Source organism: Chinchilla lanigera, unplaced genomic scaffold, assembly GCF_000276665.1.
Source record: "Chinchilla lanigera isolate Chin_1 unplaced genomic scaffold, ChiLan1.0 scaffold00034, whole genome shotgun sequence".
Classification (NCBI taxonomy): Eukaryota; Metazoa; Chordata; class Mammalia; order Rodentia; family Chinchillidae; genus Chinchilla; species Chinchilla lanigera.
In genome coordinates, this window is record NW_004955435.1 from 5,363,931 (window position 1) to 5,375,987 (window position 12,057).

Genomic DNA, 12,057 nt, shown 5'->3' on the forward strand with positions numbered 1-12,057 from the left:
GAGAGAGAGAGAGAGAGAGAGAGAGAGAGAGAGAGATTAGGCACTGAGATAGCATCGCCAAATTGTTCTTTGTGTCTGCAGAGAAGTTTCTGGATATAAAAATACATTACTAAACCTTTCTTTACCTCCTTCCCTACCGAAACCAAATTCTTGTTTGTTTGTTTTGTTCTGAGACAGGGTCTTGCTCTGCAGTTCAGGCTGGCCTCAAACTCATGGCAATCCTTCTGCCTCTGCCAAGTGTTGGGGTTATAGACCTGGGCTGCCTTGCCCAGCAAAAGGCAAATTCTTTCAACTATGGCACACAGAATAGTTCTACCAAAGAGATCCATCTGGGTCCTGTGTGCCCTATTTTTTTTCTAAATGCCATCCACGGGAGATAGCACCAGTGGATCGAAACACTCTTTTTCTCTGAATCCTAGGAGTCTTCAACACAAGACCTCTACATCAGTTACCAGTAGAGCGCTGTTGACAAACATTAAAACCTTTGAACTCTCCAAGGTCTTTCACTTGGGCCAAAAGCTTATACTAGAGTGAATGATGCTTTCTTTTCATTCAAGGTTACTACCCACTAATCTGTGAAGGCAGTTTATAGTCCTTTCCCTTCACCCCTGCCCCGTGCAGTTTCTGTTCTTGAAGAATCCATGCTTAAAAGTATAACAGCTACGACTTTTTTAAAATTCTAAAGTCTTTACCTTCTACTTACAGGTCTAAGATTGAAATGTGTTCCATAATTATCACAAATCTTACAGTTTGTGTTTGTTTTTCTCCTAGTCCTGCTTTAATTACTTCTGGCCTAAAAATAGCATAGCTGCATGGTTCAGTGGGAAAATATTTTAATTTCCTTTTTGTGGCTAGTGGTAGGGCCCTCTTACCCCAATGGGACTTTTTTTTTTTTCTCTTTGAGATAGCCCAAAAGTTTCCTTCCTCAAAATCCAATAAGTAAAAGGTATGACTTGCAGCTCATAGCTGGCAAGGGAAGGAGAACTGCCCAGCTCTCTGTCCTGCAGCCCTGGAAATGTTGACCTCCACTGAGGCTTTACAGGCTCAGGAAGGGCCCGTAGTTGTTCCCATCACAGCTCCTCCTCTGTCATCTTACAATCATCTGCAGGCAACTATGGAGTCTCTCAGCAACAACTGGAGATACAGTTGAAATGCAAGTGTCCTCAGGACAAGACTTTATTTCACTCTGAGGTGTACATGATTTAAGAACAGATTTGCAACCACAGCTATGAGGAAGCTAGAAACACTGGCCAGTAAGAGGAATGGGGCCGTGGGACTTTCCCAACAAGAAGATTACAAAATGCAGGATAAGAGAAGGGAGACTTACAGTGGCTCGTCCAAGCTTTTAACTAATTCTCACCTCGCGGTAACACAGAGAAAGCACATGGCCGTTGCCTCACGCGTCTTTAAAACAACTGCCCCACTGGGAGCTTAGGATCTTCTTGTCTCCTTTGCACATGCACGGCTCTTCCCTACTGGGAAAGGCAGCAGGTTCCGGGATGCTCTTGAGGAGCTGAATAGAAAGGAGCTGGGAATTTCATTTGGTTCCACCCCTGATAAAAAAAAGACTGTTCCTTTGTTTCAACATCTGGTTTCATTTTGTGTCATCTGAGACTCCTTCATGTGATGGAGGAGGAAAACGCCTCCCTGCGTTTCTGCTGAAATAGAGCGTTGTGAGGAATGGTTGACAGCATAAGGGCTTTCTGTGGCGTTCTGGCTACCACTGACTGAGGACTCAGAGAGGGGACGCCTCATTGCATTTATGACACCGCAGTTTCTTTCACCGCTCTGAGGTGCAATGAAAGCTGCCTGCTTCTTTAATTACTTCCTTACCTCCTCACCTCCTTAAGGGCTGAGGGGCCATTTCCTTTCCTAGTTTTAACTCTTTCCAGCTATCTACCCACTAATGGATTAGAACAGTTTATAACCTACATTTTACTTGGTGAATATAGCTTTCATGGACTATTTTTAATCTCAGGCTTTGATAGATATAAACTCAAAACCAGCTGTAACTGAATGACCCTGGCCAATACCTGCGGCCTGTATGAACTTCAGTGTCACTGTCTTTAAAGTGGTGCTATCAATACCTAACTTTACAGGTGGCAAAAATAATAGTAAAGCATGTATTTGTCACAAGATATGGTGACATTTTTATATCAAAGGGTTTTGTTTTTTTAACATTTTTAAAGAGGAGTTTTATTTTCATAGTGAAGTTGAGAGAAAGGAACAGAGATCTACATACCCCACACATACATAGCCTCCTCTGTTACCCTTATCCTGCACCAGAATTACATTTCTTACAGTTGGTGAATGCAGCGTTATCACCTGGAGTCCCATAGTTCACACTAGCTTTCACTCTGGGTGCTGCACAGTGTGTGGATTTGGACAGATGTGTGATACTGCATAGACACTATCATAATATCATACAGTTTTATTTCCCTAAAAGTACCCCATATTCTGCCTATCCATTCCACCCTTTCTGTCAACCCCTAGAAATCATTGATCTTTCTACTGTTGCCATAGTTTTATCTTTACCAGAGTATCATATAAAATGAATTAGTATGTAGTTTTTTAGATAGATTTTACTTAGTAATATGCATTTAAGATCCTTCCATGCCTTTTTAAAGTGCTGAATAATAGTCTATTGTCTTGACGTACCTCAGTTTATTCATTTACCTGTGGAAGAACATCTTTGTGTGGTAAATTTTAAAACAATACCCCTACCCATGAGCAAATTGTTGCTATATTGGTAAAAAATAACAACAGTAATAACATTCATAGAACACAAAATCATCACAAATGTTTTTACATATATTTTCTTATTTGAGATGTACCAACCTGGTGAATTTAACCAAGTGGTTACTTTAGAATACCTATTTGGAAATGGAAAATTGAGGATCAGAGGAGGCAATTTCCAGTCACGCTGTTGGCCGGTCTGGCATTGGGCATCGGGTAGTGAGGAGAGCACCACATTCTATGATAAGTGACTCCATGAGAGGTGCACGGTAGGAAGTAGGAATGAAACTGGAAACAAGGTTTTCTGACATCAAATCCCACATCTCTTCATGAGCAGGAGACAGTTTAATTCTCAAGGAATCGTGGAACTGTGCAGAAAAGTATCCAAAATGCTTCTCTTTTTAATGCATTGAACTGACATTCTGTAGTGTGCTCTAAATTTTGAAATTTGCTTCATATATCATTAAGAGAGATACGTTAATATTCCCAAATGCCCACTGTGCTTTCTTGAACTATTATTCATTTCTTCAGCATTACAGAATAGCATTTCTATTCTTATGATGTTTTTAATTTGAATTGTATTTTAATATTGAATTGCTATCATGGTTTTCTTTTGGTTCACATTCCTGTTCTATTACTTTATTTCCAGTTGTCTCTATCCATTTCTTACCATAGGGTGACTCTGGTACTGAAACGTACACTTATCCCTGTCTGTTATTTATTCTTGATGTTAGTTTTGCAAACACAAACTGAAACTACCTGTCTTGACAATTAAGTCTATATCACTTTATCATAATTACTATTATATTAAACCTCATTTCTGCTAAATTATTTCATATCTTCTAATTACTTTTTTTCCTTAAAAATCATTTCCTGCCCCTGTTTGGATTAACTAGACTATATTTTGTTCATTAAAAAAAAAATAAAATATATACATATCATATACATATAGGCACATGTATATATATGTACTTTAGGTGGTTTCCTTACACATACTTATTTTCTATAAATTTATTAATTGATATAATGTTAATATTCCCCCTCATAGAAGCAAATAAGCACCTTAACATATTTTTATCTCCTTTTTTGGTTAAATTTTCTTTAGTTTCGTTTTCCACCTAAATCTTTGCATTATTATTTTCTATTTTTTTTTTTTTTGCATTATTATTTTCTAGAATTTCATTTAGGGTTGAGATAAAATTTTTGAAAATTGAGAGTTTAAAAATTTCTGTTTTCTTTTTAAAGATAGAAATATATTGCAGTATGATTTTTAGTTGATGAATTCTTTCCATCTATAGAGGCTTAAAATGTGCCTATAAATTTGTTGCACTCTTCTCACAAGAGGCAGATCTAACCCTCCTCTCCTGTGACATGACTGATTTAGTGACTCAGTTTTCTCAATAGCTGCTTTACTGAGATAAAATTAATGTACAATAAACTAAACACACCTAAGTATACAGTTGGTTAAGGTTTGACATATGTACTGTCCTATGAAATATAGATGAGAAACAAATCTGTTATCACCAACATAGTCTCTTGCTCTGTATATTTCCTCCTCCTACCACTTTCTGCACTCTGTCTCCACCCTCCACAGCACCTGGAAATCACTGATCTGCTGTCTGTTCTCTCTCCTCCGCTCTCCCTCCACCTCTCCTCCTTTGCTTCCCTTTCTTCCTCCTTCTCTTCCTTTTCTTCCTCCTCCTCTTCTTCTCCATTCTCTTTCTTCTCTTCCTCATTCTTCTCAATACTAGCAATAAAAATTATTTACCATAAACAATTTAAAAGCATCAATACAGGAATTAAGCTAAAAACAAAATAGAAAATGAGAAGACAAGGAAGAAAGACACAACCCCAGACTTTCAGCTAACCAAGGCAAACTCAGAAGGCAGTGAGATGGGACAGTTCCAAAGCTGGATTATCTGAAGCAGAGACAGTGAAAGTGAAAAAGTGCATGAATGATGCTCTAGAAAAAAATTAATCAGAGATAATTTCTTTGATAACTTCAGAGATGATGACTATAAAGAAATCCATGATTAGTAAATCAAGAGAAGATAGAGGTAAAAAACTAGAGGAGCTTAGGAAAATGATAAAAACCATGGGTGTTCAACATAGGAAAGAAATGGAATCCATGAAACATATTCAATCAGATATCCAAGATATTACAAATTCTATTGAAAGTACATACAGCAGAATGAAGCAGTATGAGAACAGAATATGAGATAGAGAAGGCAAGAGTGTAATTAGGTACAATGTAAAGAAGAATTTCTTAAAAATAACAAGGGACCATGAAAAATCAATCCAGTAGCTGCTAAATGATGCAAAGAAGAATAACATAAGATTGATTGGAGTCAATGAAAAAGCAAGAGACAGCACAAAGGATATAAAAAAACTGTTCACAGAACTAATGGCAGAAAAATTCCTAAGCATAGAAAAAGAATTTGACATGCAGATAAGTGAGGAATATAGACCTTCAATTAGCCATGATAAAAAAGCTACCCCAAGGCATACAATAGTCAGGATTCCAGAAATTCAACACAAGAACAGAATATTAAAAACTGTTGGAGAAAATAACTTTTAAATAAAGCCCATCAGAATGACAGCAGACTTCTCAACACAAACACTCAAGTCAAGGAGAGCTTGGAGTGAAGCATTTCAAGGCCTAAAAGAAAACAATCTACAACCCAGATTGATGTACCCTGCAAAACTATCTTTCACATTGATGGAGAAATAAAATACTTTCAAGACAAAGAACATCAGAAGTAATGTATGACCACCACACCAGAACTCCAAAACGATCTGAAGAACATTCTAGAAAGAAATAAGAAAGACTACAACTCCATGAACCCCAACAGAATGAATCCATCAAATGAGGCACTTAATTAAGCAGAAGGGTAAGAAAAAGAACCAACAATAGGAAAAACAACATGAGTCAATACATATCAGTTATAACATCAATGTAAATGTTCTCAATTCACCAATCAAAAGAAACAGACTGGCAGAATGGATCAAGAAACAATACCCAACAATAAGCTGCATACAAGAAACACATTTAACTCAAAAAGAAATGCAATTGAAGCTAAGGAAATAATATAAAGAATCCATGAATTGAAGAATTGGTTCTTTAAAAGATTAAATGAAATTGGCAAACCCTTACTTAGCATTAGCCTCATCAAAAAAAGGAAAGACTCAAACTCATGCAATTAGTAATGAAAAGGGTGAAATCACAACAAATCCTGTAGAAATATAGGTCATTAACACCTCCATTGAGAACCTGTATTCTAATAAGATGTAAAACACAGAATAGGACAGATTCCTAGATACATATGAATCACCAAAGCTTGGTAAAGAAGATATAAAGATTCTACACACTCAATATCAGTTAATAAAATTGAAGATGTAATTAGAAACCTACCAGCAAAGAAAAGCCCAGGTCCTTATGGATTCACTACTGAATTCTGTAAGAAATTTAGAAATTTAGAGAAGATTTAATGCCAATAATCCTCAAACCCTTTAATGAAATTTAAATGGAAGAAATATTCTCAAACTCATTCCTGGAAGCAAATATTACCCTGATACAAAAACTACAGAAGGGTCCAACCAAAAAGATAGCTACAACCAAGTTTTACTAATGAACATAGATGTTACAATCCTCAATAAGATACTAGCAAACAGAGTGCAACAAATCTTCATTATATACACCATGACCAAGTAAGATTCATTCCAGGGATGCAGGGATGGTTCAATATATGCCAATCAATAGATGTAATACACCATTTAACAGAGCCAAGGACAAAAACCACATGATCATCTCAATAGATGCAAAAAAAGCATTTGACAAAATCCAGCACCCATTCGTGTCAGAAACCCTGCAGAAAATTTTATCCCAATCTGATAAAAGTAATCTATGACAAACCAACAGTGAACATCATACTAAATGGACAAAAACTGAAAGCTTTCACTCTAATATCAAGAACAAGACAAGAATGTCCACTATCATCACTCTTATTCAAAGTAGTTCTGGAAACAATAGCCAGAGCAATTAGACAAGATTTAAACAATAAAAGGAATAAGGACAGGGAAGGAAGAAGTAAAATTATCATTATTCACAGATGACATGATACTCCACAAAGAGGACCCCAAAAACTCCACCAAAAGACTTATAGATTTAATAACCAAGTTCAGTCATCTAGCTGTATATAAAATCAACTTTCAAAAATCAGTGGCATTCCTGTACAGAAATAATAATTTACTGAAGTAGAAATGAAGGAAATGACACCTTTCACAATCACACTGAAAAAAATGAAATATTTAGGAATCTAACAAAGGAAGTAAAAGATCTCTGCAATGAAAACTACAGTTCTCTGAAAAAGGAGATCAAAAAAGCAATCACAAAATGGAAAGATATCCCTTACTCTTAGATAGGAAGAACTAATATATTAGAAATGGCCATACTCCCAAAATTGTTATACAGATTTAATGCAATCCCAATCAAAATAGCAATAAAATACCACACAGAATTAGAGAAAATTGTTCTAAAATTCTTTTGGAAACAGAAGAGACATAGAATAGCAAACGCAATTCAGGCTAAAAAAGACAAGGCAGAAGACATCACAATCCCTGAGTTGAAATTATACTACAGAGCTACTGTGACAAAAACAGCATGGTACTGTAAAAAAAACAGACCTTAGAAAAGATTAGAAGCTGCAGAAACAACTTCAAACACACTCATCCACCTTATCTTTGACAAAGGAGCTGAACATCTTCACTGGAAGAAATATAGCCTCTTTAACAAATAGTGCTAGAAAAATTGGCTTTCCACATGCCAAAGACTAAAGCTGGGCTTGTATTTGTCACCATGCACTAAACTAAAATAAAAGTGGATCAAAAATCTAACTATTAAAAGAGGAACACTAAGTCTGCTGTAAGATAGAATAGATAGAATTCTTGAGGCAAGGTGTGGTGGTGCATGCTTATAATCCCAGCACTTGGGAGACTGAGGCAGGAGGATTGCTGTGAATTCGAGGTCAGCCTGGGCTACAAAGTGAGTTCAAAGCCAACCTGAACTGCATAGCAAAGCTCTGTCTCAAAGAAACAAAAAACAAAACAAACTATTGAAGACATAGGCAAAGGGAAAGACTTTATGAACAAAACCCTGAGTGCATAGTAAATGTCACAAAGAATCAACAACTGGAATCACATCTTATTAAAAAGCTTTCACACAGTAAAAGAAACCACCGACAAGACAGCTCACAGAGTGGGAAAAATTTCTGTCTGTTGCTCCCCAGACAAAGAATTAATATTTAGAAAATATACAAAACTCAAAAAAAAATAAGACCCCTCAAATTTAAAGACCTGATCCAAAAATGGGCATCTGAAATGAATAGACACTTCTCAGCTGAAGAAGTAAAAATATCAAATAAATATATGAAAAAATGTTCAACATCACAGGTCATTTGAAAGATACAAATTAAGACAACAGTGAGATTTTATCTAACACCTTAAAGAATGCCTATTATCACAAAAGCAACCAATAACAAGTGCTCACAGGTCTGTGGGGGGAAAAGGAACACTTCTTCACTACTGGTGGGAGTGTAGACTGGTGCAACCACTGTGAAAACTGATGTGGAGATTCCTCAAAAAAACTAACATTAGAGGTTTCATGGGATCCAGCTCTTCTCCATCTTGGTATTTTCCCAAAACAATTAAAAGCATCATACTACAGCAATATCTGCACACTAATGTTTATAGCAGCACAGTTTGTGATAGCTAAATCTTGGAAACAGTGGATGAATGGATAAAGAAAATGTGATTTATTTATACAGTGGAGTACTGCTCTGCCATAAGAAGGATAAACTTGAGACATTTCTAGGCAAATGGATGCACCTTGAAACCACACTCTTAAGTGAAACAAATTGGACACATGTGTAAATATCATAGGATTTCTCTGGTGTAAGAAACCAAAATGTGAATAGGGACCAAAATGTATAATAGGTATTGTAAAATAAGGTGAAAATGTTCAAATGGGAAGGGGAACTAAGGAGCAGGGAGAGGAAAAGGAAGAAAGGGAAAAGGGAAAAAACCAGAATAGAGGGGAAAAAGATGGAGACAAAGCTTTTATAAATAAGGAGGAAAAGAGCGGTTGAAGGGAGGGTAGAAAAAGGGGAAAAAAGAATAATCAAGATATATTGTGTGCAGCCACAAATTCCATATGATGAATGTTGGGGCTGGGGATTTAGCTCAGCGGCACAGTGCCTGCTTGGCAAGTGTGAGGTTGTGAGTTTGATTCCTGGTACTGGAAAAAAAAACCCAAAACAAAAAACCATATGATGAATGAATGTTACCATTGTGAATATCTAAAATGTACCAACAAAATTTACTTTAAAAAGAAAAGCAAACAAAAATAAAAAATAAAATTGGCATCTTGACGACAGCATACACTTTAGTTTTTGTGGTTTTTTTCAGTATCGGGAATTGAACTCAGGTCCTTGTGCTTGCCAAGCAGGAGCTGTGCCGTTGAGCTATATCCCCAGCTAGTTTGGTCTTGTTTTTTTGTATTCCATAGTAATTTTTTATATTTTATGGTAATTTCATACTTACAGAAGAGTCTGTAAACTAACAGTTTTCATACACCCTTACCAGTTTTCCAATTTGTTAGCACATTATGTAACCATAGATCATTTATTAAAACTCAGCAATTTTCTGTGTGTTGATATTTATACTCAACTTTGAAAAAAGAAATTAGTCATTGTTTCTTCAAATATTATTTCCTGTTGCACGCCTCTCTTTTGTTTTCCAAAGGAGAGGGATTTCATTCATGTGTTTGCCTGAAGTTGTGCTCTGTGTTTATTGGTGTCCCATTTGCTTTTTTTTTTTTTTTTTTTTTTTTTTTCCCCCATCTGTGTTTCATTTTGGAAACCTACTTCTTATTTTCAAGTTTATTAACTATCCCCCGCTACTGTAGTGTCTAAAATGTCCGTAGTCTCATCCAGGGCATTTTGCCTCTCCCATATAGTAATTTTTGTCTCTTAGAAGTATCTTTTATTTCTCTTCATATTTTTCATGTCTCTGTTTAACATAACCATTTTATCTCTAGCTTTTAAAATTTATGGAACAGAACTATGACAATTTTAGAAATATTTGCTGGATATGACAAGAACAGAATTTATTCTAGGTAATTATTTACCACTACTAAGGCTAGATACCTGTGAGTATTCTATCTCATGTCCCACTAACTATAAAATTTTCCAGCTTGGGGACAGTCACTCTTCCCACACTCATTGATGTTCCCTCTGAAGGTGGTTCTTTCTCACCTCAGGTAATTTCTCCACACAGACGCTCTGATCAGAACTGTGCTCTTGAGACTTTTGGGTTTTTCCTCTGGAAGCAGCTCTTTTCTCACCCGCACTCTGTCCTACAAACTCTAACCACCTAGCTCCCCTGGACTCTTAGCTACTTAAGGAAATTTGCTGAGCTCTGTTGGGCTTTCTTTCCTGACACCAAGGTCTGAACATTCTCTCAAGTTGATACCTGGGCTATTTGTGTTTATGTGTTGATTTTCCATATCTCAGGAAACACTATCACTCATTGTCTGATTCCCTTGTCTTAACAGCCATTGCTTTATATAATCTGCCAAGATTTTTGTTTCAGACAGAGAATAAATCTGATATTTTTTTTTTTTACTCCATCTTGGATGGATGCCGAAGTCCCAGTGAGTCAATCTTCTTTGGGGAGTAAATATTTATCCTTTTGACAAATAAAATACAATGGAAATGACGCTCCTGATAGACAATTCTCCACGGGTTTCTTGCATATCAGCATATCTCCCAAGCAAAGGCACTGAACACTTTTTTCAGTGTATTTTTGAATGGTATCTCTATAACAGAAAAACACTATGTGACTAAGTACGCCAAAGGGAAGGCTTACTTCATGTCTTAGAAAATAGAAGTAGTGCATCTCTTTGGGGCGAAGAACAAGCATGTTTACTGTCTGGAATAATACACTTGGACTTTCTATGCTTAGTTCTCTTCTTGTTATGTAAGCCAGTATGTGAGAAGTGCCACCTGGCTCTTTGCATCACATTACGGGAACTGGGATTGAGGGAATTAGCGGGAGAAAAACGCTAGTGTCTACTTGTCTTTCGTGGGTAGTCAACTACGCTTTGTCTCTGACCTGTGACTTGCGCCTTCTCCCAGCATCTCCAAACCTGTGCTGCCTCAGCTGTTAGCATGCAATCAAGGTCAAATCTCATTTCCTTAATTGTTCTTCAGACAAGCTTTTTCTTTCACTTGAAGTAAGCTAGATCTCTGTTAGTCAGACAGAATCACTAGAACAAAATCTACCCATTTTTTTAAATGCTGAAATATATCTTGGGGATCCAAACCTGTCTGGTTGAAGCAGTTGTTTAGAGAATCTCTGTGAGTGGTTATTTTTACGTCCAAGGCGGCAGTTTGGAGAATTCATGGAAGGTAGTCAGAAAGGAGAGATGGACACAGAGTTAGGAGAGCAAGGACAATCTGAAACCCATGAGCATGAGTTAAAAATCACAGTGATAGACTGGCACTGACGTGAGTTGTCATTGCCTTCGACCTCAAGTTAGTGTGAAGCTGGGACCCTTCATCTTGGGGTTAAATACATCTGGCTTATGAGTCAGAGGGCAAGGAAGTTCCAGGGCAATTTGGATCATTTTGTATCACTGCAGTAAGCCAGCAAAGTGGCCAAGTGCGCGAGTTTCATAAGTCCCTAGTAATCATGCCCTGCATTTCTGAGTGTAAAAACAAATCCTCATGATGCTTCGTTTTTACTGTCTAATATTGTGCAAGAAAGCCTTTAACCCTAACGGGAATTACAGGGAAAGGAATTCTTGGAAGCATAATCCTAGCCAAACTAACACATTACAAAGCCACCGCAGCCCCTACACACGGCAGAAGAGGAGGGGAAGGAGCAGAGGGAGGTCTCACGGGCTATTTTTCTGCTAGCAGCCGCCGTTATCTGCTTCTCCCCCAGCTGCACACTACTCTGTTGTCACCCTGTATTGACCTGATTACTTATCTGCTTTGCAGTGGAAACCTATGAAAATAGGAATAGCTCTTCTAATGCAATAAGAAGGGAGAGAAAAGAGCACGACCCTAAATACCCTCCTTAGCCAGTTTCTCGGCCATGTTTTCCTGCATCAGTCCTTGGCTGATGCTGTTCCACTAACATCTCCCCACCACCCCGCTCACTGCAGTACAGCTGCCTTCCCCCAGGGCCTTCTATTCTGTGGGTGCCTGCTCCATCCTCTGCTCTCTCACATGGATGTTGACATCAAGTTTGGTGAGGCAA